Consider the following 23798-nt stretch of genomic DNA (forward strand, 5'->3'; position numbering starts at 1 on the left):
CTTCATCCCACGACCCACTACGCATGCGCAAGAGGGGAGGCTCTGCATGCTAATGAACTCTCAGAGGTGTAATGAATATGTATTCGAATTCCTATTGATTATGGATTAGTTCAGCCTAATCATAGCACAATTTTTCCTGATGATGTGCAAGTTAGGCGGATCTATCCCCCTTGCACTCAGCATACATGCACCGCTGAATAAACCATGCCTGCTTTGTAATCTTACTTGGGTTACAGAGCTTGATTCCACACATCAGCACTTTAGCTGGGCAGCTGGCCTTGTCACCTTTTTAAGGGATAACTCCTTATTCCTTTTAAAATTTCCCTTGATTTTCCCCACTGCCTTCTCCTGTTGCCCCAGCAGCCACTTTCTCATTATCATAGGGTTTTATGAGTGCTGCAGTGTTGCCAGCACCTCTCAAGGCAGCGGGTCCTTCAAGGCCCCTGCTAGCACCCTGTCCCTCTAATATAGCTATGTCTTTTCACACTTTATCATAGGAAGGCTCGCTATCCTCTCTGTCCCCCTTCAGACAGCCCTCTAAATGAGCCCTGTTTGCTTTTCTCCAAGGGCCCTTCTCTCCCTTTGAGGAAAGTGGATCCCATCTGGTGCCCATAAACTTGCTGCCATATAGGCCATTTGATTGTCAAAAAAAACCAAAGTTCTGGTGATGGCACCAACCATGAAATCAGGTTTCTAAAGATAAGATAAGTTTATTTCCATGTCCTTACTTAATACAGGAGGCAGAGAAGAAAACATGATCTGTGCATTCACTTTCTTCTGTTGTCATCCCAACATCCTGAATTGCGTGCACAACAGAAGCAGAATTCAAGAGCCAACAAGTAATTTCTGCTACTTTATATAGGCCTGTAAGTCTTTAAAGTCCCAGCTGTTTTGTTTCTGTCTAAAAAATGTACTCTTAGGGAAGAAGGGGAACTGAATATTCTTCTGTACATTTTGGTAGAACGCAACACTGCACTAAAATTTTACTTTTCCCTGATATTGACACTTTCAGATAAGTGTATAAGGACAAAGAAAAAATTATGTATCTTGTAGTAAGTACCAGAAGTATTCATAGCCACTTGAAATTCATTCGGCAATTTTTAGGATTAGTCCTGCTGGTCAGAAAGGACCTGATAATATGCTCAAACAAGCAGAGTCTGAGTCCTATAGCATCTTTGTGAAGCGACTGGGGCCAAAAGTGACTGTTCTTTAACAAGGTTTAAAGGGTATAAAGGAGAAGTTGTATATTCATGTTTACCTATACTGATCTTCTTCATTTAAACTGGAATCTGACTTTTGGTATCCATTACACTGTTTTATGAAGTTAGATCCAAATAAAGAAAAAGGAAAATAAGAGTAAACTTTCTGTCAAGTATTTACTGGAATAGAATTCTGTGAACTCTAAATGTGTTCCTGAGAGACTGCAGGTGTGTTATACTCAACTGAACACATAGTTTTCCGGTATGTTTCTGGTTGTGTGTAGCCAAGCTGGGGCTCCCTGAGGAGAGATGGAAGGCAATCTCATCAGAGGCTGAGTGTGGGTTATCTGGAAGAAGGACTCCTTTTGAGTTTCTTTTTTCATATCATAACAACGATTACTCTCTTTTAATAAAAGGCACTGTAAGACAACCATACTGGCTGTTTTTTGGCTGAAGAGCAGCATGTTGCCTGGGTTAATCACCTCATTTAGCATACTGATCCTGTTATAGGAGAGCCTTTTAAAAATCAGAAACAAATGGCATAACTTATGATAGTTTTACTCAGGACAAAAAGAAGTTAGTTCCTGGAGGAGATGCAGGTTTATGTTAAATTTGTAGGAAAAAAAAAAAATGTTTTGTTTTGTTTTGTTTTTGCATAAAGTGGTGTAATTTGACATTCAGTGTGCAATCTGACAGTTTTGTTCTGAGCAAATGAACTCCCTATCACCCTGCATTTCTTTACTATCTTCCCTAATGGCTTAAAAAACAAAACATGGAGAAAGACAGGGTTTTGCAGGCCCTTTCTTTTTGACCTTTCTGGACATTCACCCTAGTGTGCAGCTGTAGGCATATGGGGGAAAGATCTGTCTCTAACCTAGGATGGGAGAGTGGTAAAGCCCACAGAGACTGATGCAAGAATGCCATTAGATAGCAGTGACAGTCAGTTGGCAGTGAGATTTCTCTTCAAAATCAGCTGGAGGAGATAAGAAATGGACTTCAGCCACAGCAGGATAATATCCCTTCAGAGAGTTCATATAGATGGTATGACTTTCTTTATAAAAGGAATGCTGCTGGAGTGCAGACTTATGAAGGGGTACCTGCTCGATAATTCATTCCCGCTCTCCCTCTATACTCTTTATGGCTTCATTTATGAAGAACTGACATTTACAATGTAATTATTTTAAATTATTTGGGTTCTTTTATGTCAAAATATGCACCTTTAAAAAAAGATTTTTTTCATTATAATATATAAAGCAAAGAAATGCAATATATTTTGGGCATTAGATCAGAAGACTTTATTTAGGTCTTTTTTCCATGTCACCCCCTAAGGGGAAAGCACATTAAATTGCATAGTTTGCGTGGCAAAATAAGTACAGCTTTTCATCATCAGTGGTTCTCAAAGGAAGCTTAGTTTTCTAATGGGACACACACTCCCCTGCTGGATGGTGCTCTGAAAGGAATCTAGATATTTTCCCATTAAATAATTATGAACACAAAGAATATTCCTCCTATTGCCATTGAAAAAAGTTTGTGAATGAGCTCCTGAGGAATTTGTGCTGAATATTGCTTTCAGATTTGTGACAGATTTGTTTTTTCTTCAAGTGTGTGCTTGTGTGTGTGTGAGTGTACGCATATGTATAAAAAATCCTCATGGTCAAACATCAGTCAGAGGGAATACCGTCTGTGTTTTGGCTTAGATGGGCAAAGAGGAAATTAAATGCTTCAAAGGATTATTAAACCATTCTAAAAAAAAATGGAACATTTAAATGAGAATAGGAAAAACATGAAGCAGAACAGGAAGACAAAAGAGAAAGGCATGCATGTAAAACTAAACCCAACAGATAAATGTCCTGCTTTCAGAAGTTCAGTGAATACTTACTGGAGAACTTGTTCTTGACTCGCTGCTGTCTATGATGATTGCTGAGATGTGCAGAGCCCTGTAATACAAAGAACACCTCAAATGAGTTATTTATCACTTTTCCCAAGCTTTTTTTTTCCTTTCAAGTGCTATCCATAATTTATTTCTTATGTTTGGAAACATAAGAAATGTTTCCTATGCATCCCCCTTTCCCTAATTTTCATAATGCAGTCTTTTGGTTCAAAATACATCGCTGTGTTGTGGGAGAGCTAAAAGCTTGCTAAGAAGAGTACGAGTGCTCGGCCCCCTATGAAGAAGGAGGATCAGTTTATTTTTTTTGGCAACTACACAGCTATTTTCATTTTGGTAACAAGAAGAGAATGCATCTTTCCACAGAATTTCCTTCCCCCCACCCTCCTGCTCTGGTCGTATGGATTGCCTTCATGATCTTTAAGGCATCTGCCATTATTATTCTTAAACGTGACTCCAGAAGATATTCCGGAACATTTTGACTAGCACGTTTTAATATTCATAGTCAAGGCTGTGGATATTTCTAGCCCGTAGTAGCTAGTTGAAAGAAAAGCCAAGGCTTTGCTTTCTCATCAATCTTTCTGAGTTACCTTCTGCCAAAACTGAATTTGTCTACCTGGAAGTGCTCAAAAAATGAAGACTTCTGTGTCCTAGAGAATTCTCTTCAACAGAGCCTTGAGGTTTGGGGTCTTCTTCAGCCCTGCAGTGCACCATCTCTTACCTCCAAGCACCATCTTTGGGGATTGGATAGGACATTAGCTCATACTTCCTCTAAATAACTCTCAGTGGTCTCAGTTTATAAAGTAAGTTTGGAGAGACTTTAAAGTGAAATGCCATTATAATTCACAGTTTTCTAAATACTGTATCATTTGGCCTGAATTCCAAACTACTTCCTGAAGTAACTGCATCCTGTGTGCTTAAGACTTTAGCAGATTATTTTATGTTTCTGTTTTTATTCTTATTGTAGCATGTTTATCACATCATCCTACAGCTGGTTAAACTACTTTTGTTGGAAGCTGGTTGTCTGCAGAACATTTGGTTTTTGTGGATGGATCATTCGTAAATTGGACCTATTTTTGTATATATAATTTGAAAGTATTTTCTGGTTGACAGTAAAAAGTCTCTAACTCATAATTCATTGTACTTATTAACTGTTGTGTTTCTTTTCTGTTCATGGTTCCTAAGACACCTTGGCTTAATGCTTTTTTTCAATTTTGTTTTCCAGAGCTATCAGAGAAGAGTTTTTTAATGGCTTTATCATGAGTTACTGTTTTCATCCAGTCTCTACCATCAAAGTATAGTAAATGAAGGCTTCAGCACTAATCCTCAGATAGCTTTTCACTATAGATCACCCTTTGCTCAGTTAGTATGCTTCTGCTACCTTGTTTGTAGCGGTGTTACCAATACATTTTCCCTGTTATGAAGTCAGTGATGCCATCAGTAATTGTGTCAGATGACTTGTACTGTAGGGTACATTTTTACTACATGAAGCAGATGCTCTTTTTTATTTAATGCTGATTAAAAATCAATCTGTCTTCTGAGTTTTCCCATCTGCAAAACACATATGCTTAGGAAGTGCAGCTGGGATTTTGATTAAGTACATGTTTTCCTTTCCTAATCTTTTAAAGGTATGAATGAAACATGAGGAAAATTACACACAAACGATTGTGATATGTGAAGGTTTTGAAATGTTTAGCCAATTTTTTATCTCTTTTTCTCTCCTTTCTTTTCTTCAGCTATATTGTGTGATTTCTTACATCTGGATCTTAGGGGAAACAGGAAATTGATCTCAAATGACCATAGGGATTGCCTGCGTGGATGTTTAAAAGATGTTTGGAAGAGCATGAGGTAAATAATTTCATACCTCAAATACTGAGGTTTTGGTGAAGACCATATCACTGAAGAGGATTCAGGAGAATATTAGAGGAATAGACTTGGCCGGTGTTGGTTGTTCCCATAACTGTCACCTACTGTCATAGCTGCCTAAAGCCCACTCATGCAACAACTCTTTTAATAATGACTCGTTTCTTGCTGCTGTTTTTATCCATTCTTCTTCTCACATCACATCATGAATTCCCCACTAATTTCATTCATTTAGGTCAAATCTGTGCACAGAGGTAGCCAAACAGAATGCAAGTAGCCAAACAGAATATATCCATCTGTCTCAGGGATGTCATTAGTGAAATGCAAGAAAATCTCAAGGAAAATGATTTTCTCTTCCAAGGCCATCTCAATTTTAAGATAATTGTTCTTATATTCTTGAAAGGGAAAAGACAATCATATCTGGGTAGAATAACTTCTTTCATGCTAAGTGCACTGATCTGTCTATTGACAGCATCTTCTTGAGTCTGTATAGATGTCTACAAGGAGGTACATCCTCCAGAGTAGAAACAGAATGGGGAACCAACTAGGATTTTGTTATGGGCTCTAAAATAAAGCATAAAAGACCTTATCCTAAATGCATTTCCCATTTCTAGTTCACACTCCAGTGCAACCGATGTTATACAAGTATTACACTATATTTTATTTCATGTATTGAATGAAAATTGAAAGACAATTCAAAGTAGCTTGATAATGGAGATATGTAAACAGGACACTATAAATCAGTTAGTGGAGACTGTTCAGTAGAAAAGGCTAACATGTCCTAACTGATTTAGAAAATAGTGCTCATGATAGATTTTGCTGCTTATCATGAGTATTTTGCTGCTCATACTTAATTTCTGTGAAGATAATAAAGTTACTACTAGTATGCTTAGATAGAGCACTTTCCTCTTTGGAAAGTCATGTGAAGTTGTCCTTATCTGAGCTGTTGTATCATTGCCAGTTTCCAAGGAGAGGAAAAAGAGGAGTAGAATAATCCAGTTTTCCCATTAAAGATAGTCTAAGTTCAGAGATTCACATTTTTTCATTCATAGGTTGGGTAAAAATAACCTGAGCACATCAAATTCCAATTGCAATGCCTATCATTCTGGGATCAACATATGGAAAATAAGGAAGTGTATGGCTTTTTTTTTTTTTTATCTTTCTTTCCCTTCCTCCAGCAAAAAGTAGAAATGCTGGAAGTCTGGGTACATAACAGTAAGTCATAGCAATTAATTCAGGAGGTATCTGTATGAATTAAAATACAAAAAAATCCCAAATGGTAGATGTTTTGGTCTTCAGCTAAATAGAGAATGAAATTGGAAATCTAGCTTGATTTGCCTTCCATTGATTAAAAGCAAAAACTGCGCAACTTTTATTACCTAATATATTTGAGTCATCTTATTTACACGTTTGTTTTGTTATAGCGAAGTGTCATTTTAGAAGATGAGAAAATACCCTTTTTATAAAGCTGCAATATGATGTAAGATTTTGAAAGTATACTACATTGTTAAAAACACAAGAACTAGGCATGAAGTCAATGAAGAACCTGTCTACAGTCATGCTTTCCCATATGAGTGCAACAGATAAAAAATGTAATAAATTCATTCATCTACACCCACTTTAAATATCTGAGCTGATCAACAGTTTCACTGATGTGCGGCCAGACTTTGAAGTCTATCTTAGCTCTCTGGAATTCAACCAGCCACTTTCCAGACCATGTAATGCATTGCAGACCTTTCCACATTATGTATTCCAGATGGCCATATTCTATGTGTGTTTTGCCTTTCTTATTTAGGTTACTGGGGTAATTTGGGAATAAAACTTGCATGCTACAATGTGACAACTGACATATTGTTATACTATCATGCTGCTTAGATACTGCTGATGGACTCTAATGAATGTTTATGAAGTTTGAGTTTGTTGTTTTTTCACCTTCTTTCAATCATTTTTATGCTTCTGTATAATGAGAAACTGAATGTGACAGATTCTTCATGTGTCACATATAAGTCTTGAGTTTTAGAGGGCTCACTGCCTTAAATTAATCTAATGGAATCTGACAGAACTTTGTGTCTTTCATTGGATTTCTTGTGTTAAGGAGAGCAGCCCACTGACTGAATTAGCTGAGGTCGCCAAACTTACTTTGAGGATCTGTATCATTGTAATGTTTTGCCCAAAGATGAATTCAACCTTTCTCACAGGCCTCAGCAAGATCTTATCCACTGCCACCTAAAAAATTGTAGGTAGGCAGCCATGTTAATATGAAGCTCTAGTTCTCCTGAAAGGATCTGAGAATGTAGTAAATCTTCAGAGTTACATTTGTGTCATTTGTCACTTAGGCCTCAGGTGAATAAAAATTAAAATATAAAATATAAAAAATAAAACTCTTTGGCTTTTACGCCCTCTATCCTCCTTCATACAAAGATTCAGGTTTCCTAAGACTACATTATTCTCATCTCACTGCCCCCACTTTGCATCAATTTCTTATTTCTTCCTCAAGTCTGATAAGTCAGGAGAAGTTGGAACTCATTTTGGAAAATGCAGCACCAGAAACCACTATTTTTTTGCATGTTTTACTTAAGTAAATGAAAGAAAGGCGTGGACAACTGCCAAAAGCTAAGAGGAACATAGATTTGAATCCTGCAAACACTTTGATAAGAGCATAAGTGAAACTTCCAAATTTTGACACTATTAAGGACTATTAATTCTATTAGCAAGAAACATTGTGGAGTATGATCTAAAATACATTGCCACGGTTTTTATTCAATCAGCAGATTAAAATCTCATCACTGGACAAATAATTTGTCTTTTTCAATGCAGTGCCTCAAAGAGCATCTGCCTTTAGGATAATATATTTCCGTTTGAAGAGCTAGCTATTTGAAATCGCTTGCTTTATATTGGTGCTCAGCTACTGCCACCCATAAGCATTGACATCAGTACTTATCAGAAAGATTACTGGAGTCACCCAGGGAGTTATTAATGCTTGACTATTTCTCATATGGTTTTCTTGAGATCCCCAAAATTATCCCATGCCCTCCACGCTTTTGTTATATTGGTACTCAGCTAATGCCATCTGGAAACACAGATGTGGCTAGAAAAGTAGTTTTTTCTTCAAACGTGTGATCTTTGCTACAGTGACCCACTGTGCCCACTAAAGCTTGTGTCAGCACTGAGAAGTACAGCCTCCAAACCTGCAGTGTGATATGCTGTTACTGATCATAAGATCACAGAATCAAAGAATCATTAAGGTTGTAAAAGACATACAAAATCATCAAATCCAACTGTCAACCCATCAGCACCATGCCCAGTAACAATGCCCCTATAACATGCACTTCATCCCCATCCAGCCAGTACCCCTCACTCTTCTTTCTGCTTTCCACCTTGCAATGGCAGGAGAAATGTTCTAAGGGGAACCCTATGCCTAGGTACCTTGTCTCATACCAAAATCCTCACTGTTTTTTCAGTCTTTCAGATGATCTCACATCTAGTCACATTAACTCTTTACTTTGTAGTGTATATTTTCCTTGAAAACCTCCTCTCTGACCTCTTCTCTACAAAGAACTATGGCCTTTCGAACTTCAAACTCATACAGACCGGGCCTTCAAGAGACTCACTTCCTGGCACAGTGAATACTGCTTAGATTGCAAAGGCAAAAGTCATGAAATATGACCTCTCCAGTAGTGAATGACACCACGAAGCAGTACCAGAAAATTCTTCTGCTTCTGCTTGTGAATTTGATCCAACATCAAACATAGTGCTGTTTGCTGTAGATCAGTCGTAAGTATAGCCCAGTTTTATTTTACTGAAACAGGACTAACAACACTAACACTGTTGTAGACCAAGTGTGATTTCTATCTTCTGCATGAGATGTTTTCCTGTGATTCCTTTGTTGTCTAATAGCTGCTGTCCTGGCACCCCACAGTGAGCTGAGTGCTTCCTAGAGATTTTATTTTCAGGAAAATTATGGGAAAAGTTATTGGCATGTGAAACATGATCCTCAAGGAGTTATGAGCTTGACTATTTCTGCTGTCGTTTTCTTGAGTTCCCAGAAACTATTCAATATCCTCCAAGAAGATGTTTTCCTCTGTGTTCTGCCCAGAGCTCTGATAGGTACAAGAGGATGGAGGTGCTACAGCTGTATTTATAAATGAGTGTCATGTCTACAGAGTGAAACTGCAATGAAATTTTACCACAGACAGTGTATTTTGTGCATGGATATGTCATGGCTCTTTCTTAAATGATGTGCTTGCTAAAAAGTTTTATTCAGGTTCCTTCTGGAGTTCTTTTTATTTTCACTGACTTCATAAGAAGCTCTTCAAATCAAATCAAATTAGGAACTCTCTGAATGTGGTATTAAAACAAAGCACTCCCCAGTCTATTTCAGTGGGTTGTTTTTTTTTTTTTGCTAGCAAGCTGCTGGAGGAGAAGAAGGCCACTCAAGTCAAATGGTGCTTATTCCACATTCTTTTACAAATCTTAGTACACAGAATAACACATTTCTGCTTACAGAGACCAGCTTTTGTTTTTTGTCTTTTCTCACTGAACAGCAAATGAAACTATCGTCATATTTGCTGCAAGGTATTGCATGAAATGAAAAGATAACCACCTGCTTCAAAAGAGGGAACTGGACTCTTTGCAACAACGAAGGTTGTATGGGTTCCTGGCAATCTTCTTGCTTCTTCATCTAGGTTAAAATACTGCTTATTTTAATTCTCAAGAGATGTAGCTCTATGACATTGCTCTGCTCTTTAGCACTCTTGCTTGTTTTAGTGTTTTAGGGATGAAACAAATTCTCCTGAAAACTCTTCTGAAAAGGTATCTCTTATCACTGAAAGAAAAGTCTTGGAAGGGAACTACTTATCTTCTGCAGTTCATATGCTGCTCATGCTTTTGTAATGGATATCACAGTACCACAAATATTTTTAGGCATACACTTGCAGTCTAAATAGATATCCTTACATTTTCCCTGTGTATTTTTGGCTGAATGCAGTTGCCACTGTGTAAGCCATTGTTCCCAGCTCATACGGTGGTGGAGGCAGGTACCAATGACTGCTCACATGGACACAGCATATCTTCTCAGTGCTGGAGCCAGGGGTCTGCTGACCTGGGCTCACAGTGCAGCTATCATAGTGAGTTGAGCTGCTCCATTCTCATCTGGTGTTAGAGCACTGTTTTCATTCCTGGCAATCAAGCAGCCCATCCAATGCCACAGTGTTATCCATGCATGAGCACAGGGCAGGGAGCAGAGGACAGTAACTGCACAGGCTGTGTCAAGCAACTCCATGTGAACACAGAACCTCTGGTCATCAGTGCTCCAGTACAGTCAGAGAAATATTTATTTTTGTTGTTTGCTTGTTTTTTTTTTTAGATACTGCTGAAACACAGTACAAACAAACAATCAGTAAAGCACATGAAATGCATTTTTGTCACAAGTAAAAACACTGCAAATCTCTCATCTCTTTCTTGTCCCCCTTTCTTTTTAAATATATATGTTTTTAACACATAGATAGGTCTCTGTTGCTGGGGCATCAGCTGCTGCTAGAGTAAGCTGTTATATTAAGTGCCTTTGAGAATTCTTCTTCACTGTGGACACCACCACAGGGCAATTCCACTTATTCTGAGAAAATGTAAACTGTAATGGGAGCAGCAACTGTAACAAGGTTTGATTTCATTTACTTTGAGTATCCGTCAGCTACACTTCACCTGTACTTCCATGGGTGTTGTGAAATCAAGGCCTGTGATGGTTCCCGCCCTGGTAAGCCTGGTTCCATGACTAATGGGGCGGAGGTACCCACAGACACTTGCCCTGAGAAAGAGGAAGGGGGAAAGGGAAAAAGTTGGGAGATGGGCCTAAAAACAAAAGAGTGACAATGAGCTAATGAAGAAAACTAATTTACTTAATATGATAGTAGAATGCAAGATAACTCAATAAAATGCAATATAATAGGAACTGAAGCTAATAAATCAAATAAATGAGAGTGAGCAACCAAAAATCGAAGGCCTTGCTCTTATGCTGTAGGTGAGATAGCTAGGGAGCACACACTGCAGAGATGAGCTGAAAAAGAGAAGCACAGGCTTGTAGCTCTCAGTCAGTTTTATCTTTCCCTCTGATGGGGAAAACGGAGATGGAATAATGAAATCTTCTGGGATCAGTAGTTCATTCTTTCTCTTCTGAGAGCAATTTCCCAGAACTATCAACAATCCATGGGAGTGCAGCATTAGTTCTTTAACTCCTAGTGCACTATATAATGTTATGGTGTGGAATATCAATAATAAAAAATTATAAAACCATGACAACCACAGTTCTAAGGATAATTCCCTAGTCATTATGATCTGATTCTAATCCCAGTTAAGTATCCTGCAAATCTTCCATTTTAATAAATAAATGCTACTTTCACACAGTCGGAATTTGACTCAGTGCTTGCTCAAAAAGCGTAAATGGGACCTTAGTAAAACTTGGAGTTGTTGCATACATTTTAAACAACTGCAGCATTTTTACTTTACTGTTGGTAAGGTTCTCAGCAAAGTAAACAAAAGTAGATTGAAAAAATGGAGAAGCCTTCTTCAACTGCACTGAAAAGAACTGAAGGTCTGCTCCCCTATCCTGCTTCAGATCAGCTTCTTCCTCAGAAAGGCTCAGACTTTGCCCGTGATCTCGAAACGTGGATTTCCCCAAGCATTCCTACTGGTAATAGAATAGCACTGAGATTTTGCCTTGTGTTTTCTTAAGCCTTAAACTCTATCGCAAGTAGACCTTGAGGGCATGTGGGACATCATGCACACCTGCTCATCTCACAGATCTTTCTCCTTCCAAACCCTTCACTCCGTGAGTAACAGTGACAACTGCATAACAGTTCATCATCCACTTTTTCTCTGGAGTAATTCTTATCTCTGATTTCCACCAAGAAAGTAGGCAAGCAGCACAGATGTCCCAGGACCCAGGAGCCAGGGCTGAGGTATAGATGGATGGCCTCATGGGCATCCACTGCAGATTTATATACCTCCATCACAGACATATAGCTATTATCTGTTGTTGACAAGTGTTTGGTTCAACAGTCTCCTGCAAGGCAAATTCTATAACAGGTATGTAAAGACTTTTCTTACTGTAATTTTCCTTGCTTGAAGATTATTACTACTATTCCTACTTTCATTATTAGTAATAGGCAAAATATTTCTTACTGAAGTATATGCTTATGTAAGTACATGGACAAATATGCATCCTCAGTGAGATTCTGGCCCTGCTAACTGCAGTGTAAAGAATATCCTGAGGCAGATGAGAAGGTCTGTGGCTGAGGAAGGAAACTGCTCTAGAAACAGTGTTTTCAGATGATGATCAGTATAAAGGGTAGTATTTTGGTTGACTGTTTAAGAGTAGAGGCATCATCATAAGCATGAAGAAAAAAGAAAGGTGCAATACTAAACAAAAGCCACAACATTTGTTGTAGAACATGCTGCAGAAATCTGATCTGGTGTGAAAAATGGGGTGAAGGGAATTGACAAATGTGACACTCCAACCTGTCATACTGAGGGTCAGGAATCCTGTGAAAGAAGGCAATTACGCATTAGTTCCATACAGTCAAAGATATTCCCACTTACAGACACCTCCTGGCCAAAGTGAGAACGTTGAACACAGCTGTGCATAGCCAAGCTCAGTAAATAGCAAACTATGGACTCATCCATACCTTCTTCCTTTTCAGTACCAGTGATGATATTATTCATATTTCAACCACAATTGATGTTGCATTGTGTTATCTTAGAAAAGACAGCATTCATGTTTTATTGAAATATTCTTTTCTGAACTCTCAGTCCAAGGTAAGTAAGAATTAAAGATTTCTAGGCACATGGAACACCATTAGCAAGCTTTTCTTTTCTTTTTTTTTTTTTTGGAAATATATATTATGCATCTCTTTTCCAGAAACAGAAAACAGACAAACAAATAACAAACAAAAAAGCCCAAACAAATAATGTTTAAATGGTTATGATTAAAAGACTAATTTTTAATGAAGTTTTATTTATTTCCCTACCCACAGATATGTAGAGATATTTGACTGCAAGACCAAACCCATGTCTCCACAGGAGCAAAAGAGTAATCCTTCAGATATGCTAATTCAGAGGATCATTTGTCATGTTTGCAATCAAGAAAAGAGGACATGTGAACCTACATCCTGGAAAGTTCTACCTTCTGATATTGTTTTCCTTGTTGGAGATTGGGTTGCAGATGAAGAATCTCAAGGATGCTACTGAATCTCTGCAGCTTGCTCAGACTTTTCAGGAGTTCTGTCCGTCTACTGAGAATGTGAGATAATATTTAGGGAAGCCTGTGAGCCTTCCCTTTTTATCTTTTTCTCTAGCATCACCAAACATGGGGTTGAGGGTGTTAGAGGGTACAACTCTGCCTTTATGCTCACTTATATGTCTTTTGTCCAAGAATTCAACTAATCCCTTTTTTTGCGGTCCTCTTGGAACTGCCTGCCTCCTCAGCCATCCCTAGCAGCAAGTTCTAGAAGAACTGTGCATATTGTAACTGAGTACTTTTTAAAATCTCATTTAAGGTTTCATTAAATGCTTCCTACCTCTACTGTTGTGAGATTGAATGGCAGGTCCACATTCAAGTTATCTACCACCATTGCGATTTTGAAATTTGTTGTATCATCCCTCAACCTTATTCTCTCTGTACCAAAGAGTACTAACCCTTCTTACCTCTCCCATCAAGGCTGCTGCTCTGCTAACTTAAGCATTTTAATTTCCCTTCTCTTTGTGCTTTCCAACCTCATTATGACCCTCCTTGAGCTTCAGAGATTGTCTCTGCATGTAGCAGTCTGGCGTTTTATTGGGTGGCAAAATGATGTCCTCTGCCATTAAGAGATGTTGCTCAACATCTTGTTGGCTTTACTGAACAGCAGGGTTCACAGAGCTAAAGCAGAGCAGAGAGTAAAGATGTGTTCAGAGACTTCAGTGCTTTGACTTCAGACAACTGGACAGAGGACAGGGTTAACAGAGGTCCTGAAATCTTTGGCTGATCCATCCAAGGGCATAAATAGTGGTTGATGCCAAACATTTGTGAAAGATGAGGTAACAGTTTTGAGACTGATAGGATATTGGTACCAGCTTTCATTCTGTATGTTGCTAGCCCAAAAGCAAACAAGTGCTTGCTTTGCCATTATCTTCTGTAGAGGAATGGTGGCCTGGACAAAGGGTTCGAGATGAGCTATGTTTTCTGTGGATAGCATTTATTGGCTCCAACTGGAATGTTTTAAGGTGAAAAATAGAAAAGAAAAAGATTTCTTTAAACTTGTTTTTTTCATCTGTGTTGAGACAACACATATTTTTCAGCACAGAAATCAGACAGCTTGCCAGCTGGCACACATGCTCAAAGTGAGTTGTCAGCATCCAGCAGTATCCTGATGGATGACCTATGCACGATCTGATTGGAGTTTTGGTACAGATGTTGTGGGACTACTCACAACCAGATGTCCTAGCCCCCCTGAGAAGGCACAGTCATCAGTTCTCTGCTCTCTGCTAGCCAGCATGTTTTGAAATCAGTGTACTAAAAAAATTTAAAAAATAAAAAAAATCAAAACCCTGAAGTCCAGTTTGAAACTGTGCGGTGCATTTTTTATAAGAACATATTTTCACTAAAAGCCATGCATTTCATAGAATAGCAAATAACCTTTAGAACTACCAAAATTCTGATTATGAAAGTATTTTCTTCAGGAAAATTCCTCTCCAGGAATGTCTCTTTTACTTGAATTTCTTCCTGAGTCTGAAGATATCAGCAAGCTTACAATTTGCTGTGGAGCTAACAGTTTGTGTTACATTTTGTGGTTATATGAAGCAAAACCCATATTCTAATAAACCATTCACATATTTTTTAAATCTATTTCTCATCAAAACCCAACTATTACAGGTGCACCTTGGGAAAGAGAGCTAATAATTCGACATGATTCATGTAGTGAGGACCCAACACCTCCAGCCATTATTTTCAAGTGCTGTTGGCATTAGTTAATATTTTCCACCTTTACTTTAGGCAATTTCCTAGTTTTCTATAGACAAGAAAAACATTTCAGTAATGACACCCACAGCTCCAAACCACTACTTAGCACTTAATGAACCAATTTAAACCATGTCAATTTGATTCCAATTTTCTGCCATGTGAAACAGATGTTTTTGCCAAGGCCAAAAGCTGGACATAAAGAACAGTAGCATATAAGCACACCTCTTGCTCTAGGTGTAAATCATGCCCACATAACACTGCATTTCAAACAACATTCAATATAATGTTAAAAAAATTAATAAACTTACAGGCTTAACTCTGAGTTTGCTACATCTTTCACAGTCCTCAAATTTCAGTTTTGTATTTTTTTTTTGTTTGTTTTGATGATGAAAGAAAAGCTCAATAGCTGTTTTTTTTTTGGTTGTTGTTGATGAACTGTGGTTTTGTACTAAAACGTCTGTAATACTTTGATGAAAATATCAATTTCCACAAGACTTAACTGCTGAAATTTAGCCTTTAAAATAAACTACAGAGTTTATAGCACCTTTGTAAAAATTTTTTTACAGTAATGCATTCTATTCATACTGAAAGAAAACCCGTGTCTGGAAAAAATGTGAGTCCTTTGGGCAATATACACATTAGTGCATTTGTAGTTCAAACTTTTGTGCATTTTTATCACCACTACGCATCAAAGGCAGGGCTGAGATTTATTAACAAACAAAATGCACAGCTGTATCATTCTAATACTGCCACATGTGGATGACAATGGGCTGTAATAACAACTTTTACAATTTACAATTTTACAATAAACACTATTTTACAATTCAGTGGTCCACTTTTTTAAGCAATAGGTTACACACGGCACTTTCTAACAGAACTGTCATTTCTTAACAAAAACAATGTTCTAACTTAGTCATTCCTGCTGGAGAAGGATGTTCTGTTTGCTCTGCAAAATGGAAAGGGGATATATATCCAGCTCCCTTCTGCTACTGGGGAATTTAGGGATGGATCCTAACAAAACCTTTCATAAAAGAACAACATTTTGATCTGCTGGAGGGAATAGGAGCTAATCAGCTGCAGGACAGCTTATGCCTAGGCAAACACAGCAGAAGTCTGTCAGCAGCTCTGGGTTATGTAGGAAGTGATTGCCTGAGGGAAAAAGCTGGTGGAATTTGTTTTCCTGTTTCACAGCAATACAACGGCAGATTTAGCTGCATAGCTTTTCTCCTGTTGTCTGATTGCTAGTTATTATTGAATGCAGTCTGTAAATAAATTCAGGGTCAAAAAAGCAATGGGGTAATACAGAACAAAAGTCTGAGATGGTAGAAGTGGAGCAATCCCATCATGTTTCATGATCATTTAGATAAAGGAAATCATGTGGGAGCCTTCCTAGAAAAAATATGAGGTTATGTGAGTATAGTCATATTGAGTTTATTCTTCAACCACCCTATGTGGCATAAAATCACAAATTAAGAAGGTGTCAATTCAAAATGTACTAGTGAACCTGACCTTCGTGTACTTATTAAGTGGATTAAAATACACTGATGCTTTTCTTTACCCATATTTCTCTAATGCTTGTGACATCTCATCACCCAAGGAGGCACCAGTAGCCTTGTCTTACCAAGTTACATCCAATCCAGCCAGTCTTGCTTCACATCCAGTACATATACTGAGCAGATGATGCTCCATAGGCAAATGCTAAGATTGGAGTGATTCTGTTAATGCAGCCTGTATATGTTTTGTCACCTACTGCTGTTAGAGCAGATGACTAAGGCTACTTTCACATAAACATCTTCTGAAACACGATAGGAGCAGAACTGGAGAGCCAACATTCATACCAGATGTACATCAGGCATTTTATTTTGGACTAATTCTGGTCTGATTTTGGGCTAAATGTCCACTAGCAGTGGGAATACTGTCAGTGCACTGCTGGGGGTGTGTCTTCTGGTTTAGTCTAACCATAAAGGAATGCAGCTTCTGTGCCCTGAGACACTCCAGTGGTCTGAACTCCATGTGTCAAACAGGATTGACTGGGAGGCTCTCTTCAAAATATTCTGTTGTCTTAAATGCTGAAGTTATTCAGTGGAACTAGCTCCTTTAGTGGTCCAGTAGTTTTTACTGTTGCAGCTGTTCATGATGCTGCAACAGAGAATTTACAGAAACAATGAGATCTGGTCAGCTTAGCTACACTCTTGTGTACAACTGAGTATTCTCACTCTACTGGTCTCAAGGTACTGTTATACTATTGACAGACACTGACAGGTTCAGAAGTCCTCAGCATATGCTTAGTATGTAATGTATTTGTAAAACAAAAACAAATGCTGTAACATGGATTTTATATAATTTGATCAAAATTCTTCCACTTAGCATCTAGATAACTGCATGTCAGAAGTGGGTGTAGTTCAGATAGAAACAGATGCTTCAACGGGGGGAAACCAGGAGACCTTATGATTTGTAGGGTAAGTGTCAAAGTCACCTGGGGTAACCCCTGTGATCTCACCAAAGCTATCACCATCTGCACTAGACTGGAACCTGTAAGACCAAAAACTGTGTGTCGTACCACTGCAGGAAAGAGTGAAGTGGAGACGCCAGAAGGGCACGCAGCATGTTCAGTTATCTATGCTTACTCTGCCTGTGCCAGAGGCTGACACAAATTACTTTCTGTGGATGCTTCCTTTCCCTTTCTGAGCAGCAGGTGACTCAGCTGTAGTAGGCAAGTGTAGTTCCAGTCAGCCTATCAGTGCAGATATTGCCACTCTTTCCTCTTCAGTCCGCTGTTGCAGAAACCAAAAGCGCACTGATGTGCTTGATTACATCAAGGTGATGACACACAGGGAGGATCCTCAGCCCTCCCAAAAAGGCAGGGTTAGAGAAGAACTGTGGGCATGCACTCCTGAGTAAGGTAAGGTAGGGAAACACAAAAGTACTTGCTTTTAAACTGAAGAACATCCTAGCCATTTGTCTGAGAAAGTTTTGATGTATCCTAAAGTTTAAAATAACAGCATTTTTGTTCTATTACTTTCGTAAATCTCTTCACAAAAATAGTATAATGCTGCTTTCACTGGACCATGTATATTGAGCACTGTTCTTTTTTCAAGCAAACTCCTCAGCATGCTAGTACTGGAAATTTTGTATCTTCCTAGTTTGATCATTTGCAAGAGGACAACAGAGGCTGATTATTTACCAGTTATTTCACACTCATTTTTATTTCTGAAACTCAAAAGGCTAGAACCAGAGAAGGAAGGAAATGTTGACTGATCATATGAGTTCAAGTGTTCTCTTTCCAAGAGAATTAAACAGTCTTGAAGGTAATTTTTATGGCTTCGTACAAAGCTGTAACAGCACCATAAAAGTGATGAAGACAGCAGACCTAGAGGATAAGAGATTGGAGATAGAAAAGGTCATAGACCTAGGTAAATAAGATATCAGCCAATGATAATGAATGGCTAACATGAAATTCCAAGAATTTAACTCTGACATTGAAAGATTTCCTTCTTGAAAATAATGGGACAACTTCATTTCTAACTATACGTATATTGGGATGTAGTCTATGAAAAAGATGTATGTCAGAGTTAGAATTACATACATCACAACCATCTCACTAAGTCAGTTTTAAGCTAGAGTAAAAAAAAAAAAAAAAGAAAAGAAAAATAAAAAAATCTATGTCCATTTTGAAATATAATACCTAAAACAGAGCCAGGAGTTTTTGCTAATGCATTTATTAATAATTTTGGGTTCTTGCTTATTTGGGAACATTCAGGGCCTCCAAGTTCCAGCTGGGTTGCTTCATTTTAAGTAGAAATAATGTGAGATTGTATAGTCTGTGATTGGATGCAAACCTTTTGCATGCATGTTTTCTTTTGAACTCAGATAAGGATCGGCCTTTTACAAAAACAAAATCAATATGATTAGGTACTATTTATTTCTAATTATTTACCTTTCCTTAGTACTCTCTGGAAACAACTCAAGCATCACTCTGACTTTTGCAGCTGCCTTTGCAAGCCTTTACCTAGACAGTGTGGAATTTTTAGGTTGTACTTTTGAATGAACAGAATTAAAAAGTAATGTAGCCAACAGCACAATCTCAACAAGAATTTGTGCTTTTTAGGACATGGGATACACAGTTACAACTTACAATATGTTTCCCCTCTCAGTAAAGCTGCATGTATAAATGCCAACTACACACAGACTCTTTGAGGTCATATGGATCAAGTCAGATTGACTCTCCTCTGCTTCAATGCGGAGCATTGGTCAGTTGTTTTGTAGTGAACTCCTGCACCTAGGGTGAATGTGTGACACTTGCATCACATGGCATGTTATTTTCAGATTGCAGGCAGTCATGCACGCATCCTCTAAAATGCCATATCCTGATCAAGACATTAAGGAGAGGTTTGTCTTGTGGCTTTGGCTCCATGTTTCTAACTTCATTTCTATACTAAGAAGCTGCTACTGTCCTCAATAAATGACCTCAGCTCACCCTATCTTGTCAGGGTTCAAACTGTAGCCCTGTCTGCCTCAAGGAAAGCAATGTGATCAGCGACTATGTCCTTCATCGTCCCCTGTTGCAGTTAGCACACTAGAAACAAGAGAAAGGTAAGATGGAAATCTGGGACCCTCATTTTCCAGTCTTGCTGGTATATCTCTGGAACAAAATCATCAGAGGTGGATAGGAATGAGGTACATCACAAAGGGTACCCAAAATATTTTTTTTCTTTTTTCTTTTTTTTTTAGTAGGAGCAAAGAGGATAGTGAAGAGCAAGCTCTGATAATTGTATGAGGACCATGCAGATATCCACTGCAGTGTTTTCAGCTTACTTGTTGCTCTGGCCACCTAGTCTTAACCAAGAAAACTGCTGGTGGTTGAGGTTGCATGAGAAATTTTGTTAGATTCGCTCACCCTTGCCTCTGCAAACCTAGCTTGCCAGCAGAGCAGTCCGTGGCACAGCAAACACTGGAAAAGAAGCACTGTATATGCAGCATGTTCCTAATCTGGGTAGAGCCAGCTGTGCTAACTCTTGAGCACTGGATGAAGAAATCACCATAATCTGTGCCAGTTAAGCTAGACTTGTACTGAAGACATTTTTTCACAATTTGTTACCCACTGTAAGCACTAAGAGACATAAGCTGATGGAATGTACAATACACAAGCTAAAACACAAGCCTAAAACATACCTTAACTCAGGAAACAGCTTCCCATGAAGCATTAGAACATGTCTGTTCTTTCATAAGCTCTACCGTATTTTAATGGTATATATTCTACTAATATTCGAGGCTCTGACTTTGGAAAGGACACTCCTAATGTTAAACATATGCTTTGCAAGTGTCATATGAACCAAGCAGTCTGAAGTATGGATGTCTATTAAAGACTGTAATTGAATATTATCCTGGCTAGACCTTTTGAACTGGGGTCCTGATGAGGGCGTTTGGGAACAAACAGTATCTTCTTAGCTCTACATTGCCTCTACATTGTCTGCTGATGAAAACAGTGCTTAAGGACAAAGGAAAGTGGTGTAGATTAGAAATTAGTCAGAGACAGGACTGCACCTAGTTTGATGGTGCACTTGAGGCCTTCAGATGTACGCTACACTCAAGGCTGTTCACTGCTTAGCAAGAATTGGTCCAGTTCTGAAACTGAATCTAAGTAGATCCACAGCTTTGAAGTTCCTTGACTTATGGCAGCTATCCTTGAAGTCTGCAGCATCATTTATTGTTATTACATTATTACTATTATTATTATTATTATTACTCACTCATGGAACATGGACAGTTCAGGCACATTTGCATGTCTAAAATGGAGATGAAAAAAAAAAAATACTCCTGGCTCTAAAAGGAGCATTCAATTAGTTCTTTTGAACTCTGGATTTTAGTACAGATTTTTGTGCTGTGTCCACAGATACGACGTTTGCTGTGTATTACCTGTAACTGTGAGAACATGTGCTGGAGGCATAGGCCAGGCAAGTCAGGAGGTTGCATTATCTCTTGGCAAAGAGAAGTTCCCTGAGTCCTTTAACAGCAAGCATTTGTCATGCTATACCTCAAATGGTGTTCGAAGTGTCACCTGTAACCTAACACTTCTCAGCTAAGACAATAAATTGGTCTAAATTTAGCAGGAAAAGGACACCTTGATCTGTAGTTGACTCAATAAATGAGAAAAAAAAAAGAAAAGATTACCAAAAAAAAAAAAAAAAAGGAAAAAGAAAAAAAGAAAAAAAGAAAAAAGAAAAAAAGAAAAAAGAAAAAAAATAAGAAAAGGCGTCAGGAACAATTTTACGTTTCTTTTTCCCTTCGAACGAATCTTCACCACTTTCGTCAGGTGCAGTAGTGATCCAGCAGGGCCATGGCAATTGCCCCGGATTCCTGAGCAGCCCTAACCGGGGGCGAGAACCAAGGAGCACGGAGAGGCCGTGGTTTGCCCGTCCGCCTGGAATGTGACCGAAGCTGAAAGCTGACACCAGCTCAGTGGAAAAAGCCTTGCGAGCAAAGGCTGTCTCCAAGACAACTGAGTATTTTCCCTGTGATGCATTTACACAGTGAGGTTAAAGTTCTGTGAAAGCAACAGCTGCTGTGAAAACATGGTATTAAATATGCTTAGAGCTGTAAAATGCATGCTCCTCATGTTGCACTGCACTTGAGAGAAATGTGGAAACCAGTGGTATGTTCTGCTCTCTAAAGGCTATTTAAAATATGTCATACTCCACGTCCAACTTTTTCCTTCTGGGAGAGCTTCTTCCCAGGAGCATTTTTATCTAAAATTGACTTTAAAGTTAAAATTGAATTTAAAGTAAAAGACTGAAACAGGACTCAATGTATTTCTTACTTTAATCCCTTTCAATTATGCCATTTGCTGGAAAACATGGCTTTTGTTTTATGCATGCTCTTGTGTTTGGGCAGAAGCAGCTGCAAATGGAGCCTGCATGTCCTGATATCACTCATACATGTGGCCCAACTCCCACAGTTCAGGCTCAACAACACTAATTGTTTTCTATCCCCAGAGAGCAAATGTCCTGCAATGCTCTCCTATTATGGACTTTGTTAACTGCTGGGAAGAATCCTTCCACATAGTTAACACGGCTACCAGATACCCAGTGAGCTTCTTCAGGCATTAATATGATAGTTGTACATTTGATCCTTCCAAGGTAAAATTTGTGAAAGCTGTAATAGCTATAGCAAAGTATGCCCACACTTCCTGCTTACATTTCTGCCACCTCTTCTCCTCCTTGCTTGGGGTTTTGTTCTGCTAGAAGAAAATAAATAAATTATACTGGATGGATAAACTTACATATCTTTTTTAAAAGATTGCTTTATTTAATAAGCAGACTACAAGAGGGCACCTTCTCTCTTTAAATCTCTACATTCAATCTTCTTTAACTTTCCCCTTTAAATCTCCAATATTTAGGAAACATATTTTATAATGTGGGTTTATTTTGTGTTTTGTGATTTTGTGCTTCTGTTTCACTGTATTGAGTCCTTCTCTCCAGATTCTGTCATTTCACTAGACATTTCTTCTTCTTCTTTTCTTCTTCTTCTTTTTTTTTTTCCCTGACAGAAATGTTTTTTTCCCTCCCTTCCCAGAGGTGCACAAAATAAGTAATATGTGAGCTTTTACTGAATTTTCAAGTCTGTTGGGTCTGAGCCCATTTACACAGTATGAACCTGCCCATTCCTAGCAATAATGCTAATAGGAAATTACTTTTCCACCATAATCGAGTTCCAACATCTGGAGATAGCTTGTACTAATGGACTTGGCAACAGTGCCAAAAAAGCTTCTCCATCCTTCACCCATCATCACAACAGTCCAGCTCCCGCTGGGATGGCTAAACATTTCTGCAAAATTATTTGAGTGTGTTTCAGGAATTCTGAGAAAGATGGGCTTGAGAGGAGGGTGTTGCTTGCAAGTATGAACTCCCAAGTATGCCAAAGAGGGAAGCAGGAGGGCATTGAAAATCCTGTTCTTCGACACACTTAAGATCCATTCAACCAGTTAAAATAATCAGCATAAAGATTAACTTAGATTGTATGAATGCTTGTGTGGGAAAAACTTGATGAGATGCTGTGTTTTGGAAAAAATCATTCAAACATACGCCTGAATACATATGTGTAAGAGAGAACAGTCTGAACTTGATTACTTCTAAGCCCTTAAAGGTACAAACTTCAAGTATCTTCGATATTTGTTGAAACCTGGCAGAACAAGACTTGTCAGCTTCTTGCTTCATGCCAGAGTACATGTGTATTGGATCATACTGTTGTCCTGCTTCGTGTTAGAAACCAGATCTTCAAGTGCACGTAAATGTCTCAAATTACAGAACTCATTCATCTTCAATGGGAAGAGCCTAAAGTACTTCAGCTGTTTAGAGATTATCAGTCTAAATAATTTTAACACATCAAAACTGAAAATGCTTTCTCACTAGATCCAGATTCAAACCCAATGATTTCAGCTGAAGCTTTGGATGTTTAATACTCCTCAGGACTGATCTCTGTAGGGGAAGAAAAATCCAGCCACTTAAGAAAATCCTTTCAATTTTGAATGACAAAGCTCCTCAGTAGAGTTGTGGGGAAAGCTTTTGAAATGCTCCTTCTAGGACTCCACTAGAAGAGGAGGTTGTGCTGAATAGTAGATGGAGCTTGCAAGTGTCTTTTTTTTTTTTTTGGAGCAGCAGAAATTACACCTTGCCCACTTCTATTTGCACATATTTCAAATTTGGAAGACATTTTCTCATCCTCCTCACTGATATCTCTGTACCCATAAAATGCACATCAATCAAGGAAATCTTTTCAATTCAGTAACAAGAAGATATCAGTGTCATACTTATCAAAGGGCTCAAACAGTGAGAATTTTTTTATTTAGTTTCCAATAATT

This window comes from Meleagris gallopavo, chromosome Z (genome assembly GCF_905368555.1).
Source record: "Meleagris gallopavo chromosome Z, MGAL_WU_HG_1.1, whole genome shotgun sequence".
Taxonomy (NCBI): Eukaryota; Metazoa; Chordata; class Aves; order Galliformes; family Phasianidae; genus Meleagris; species Meleagris gallopavo.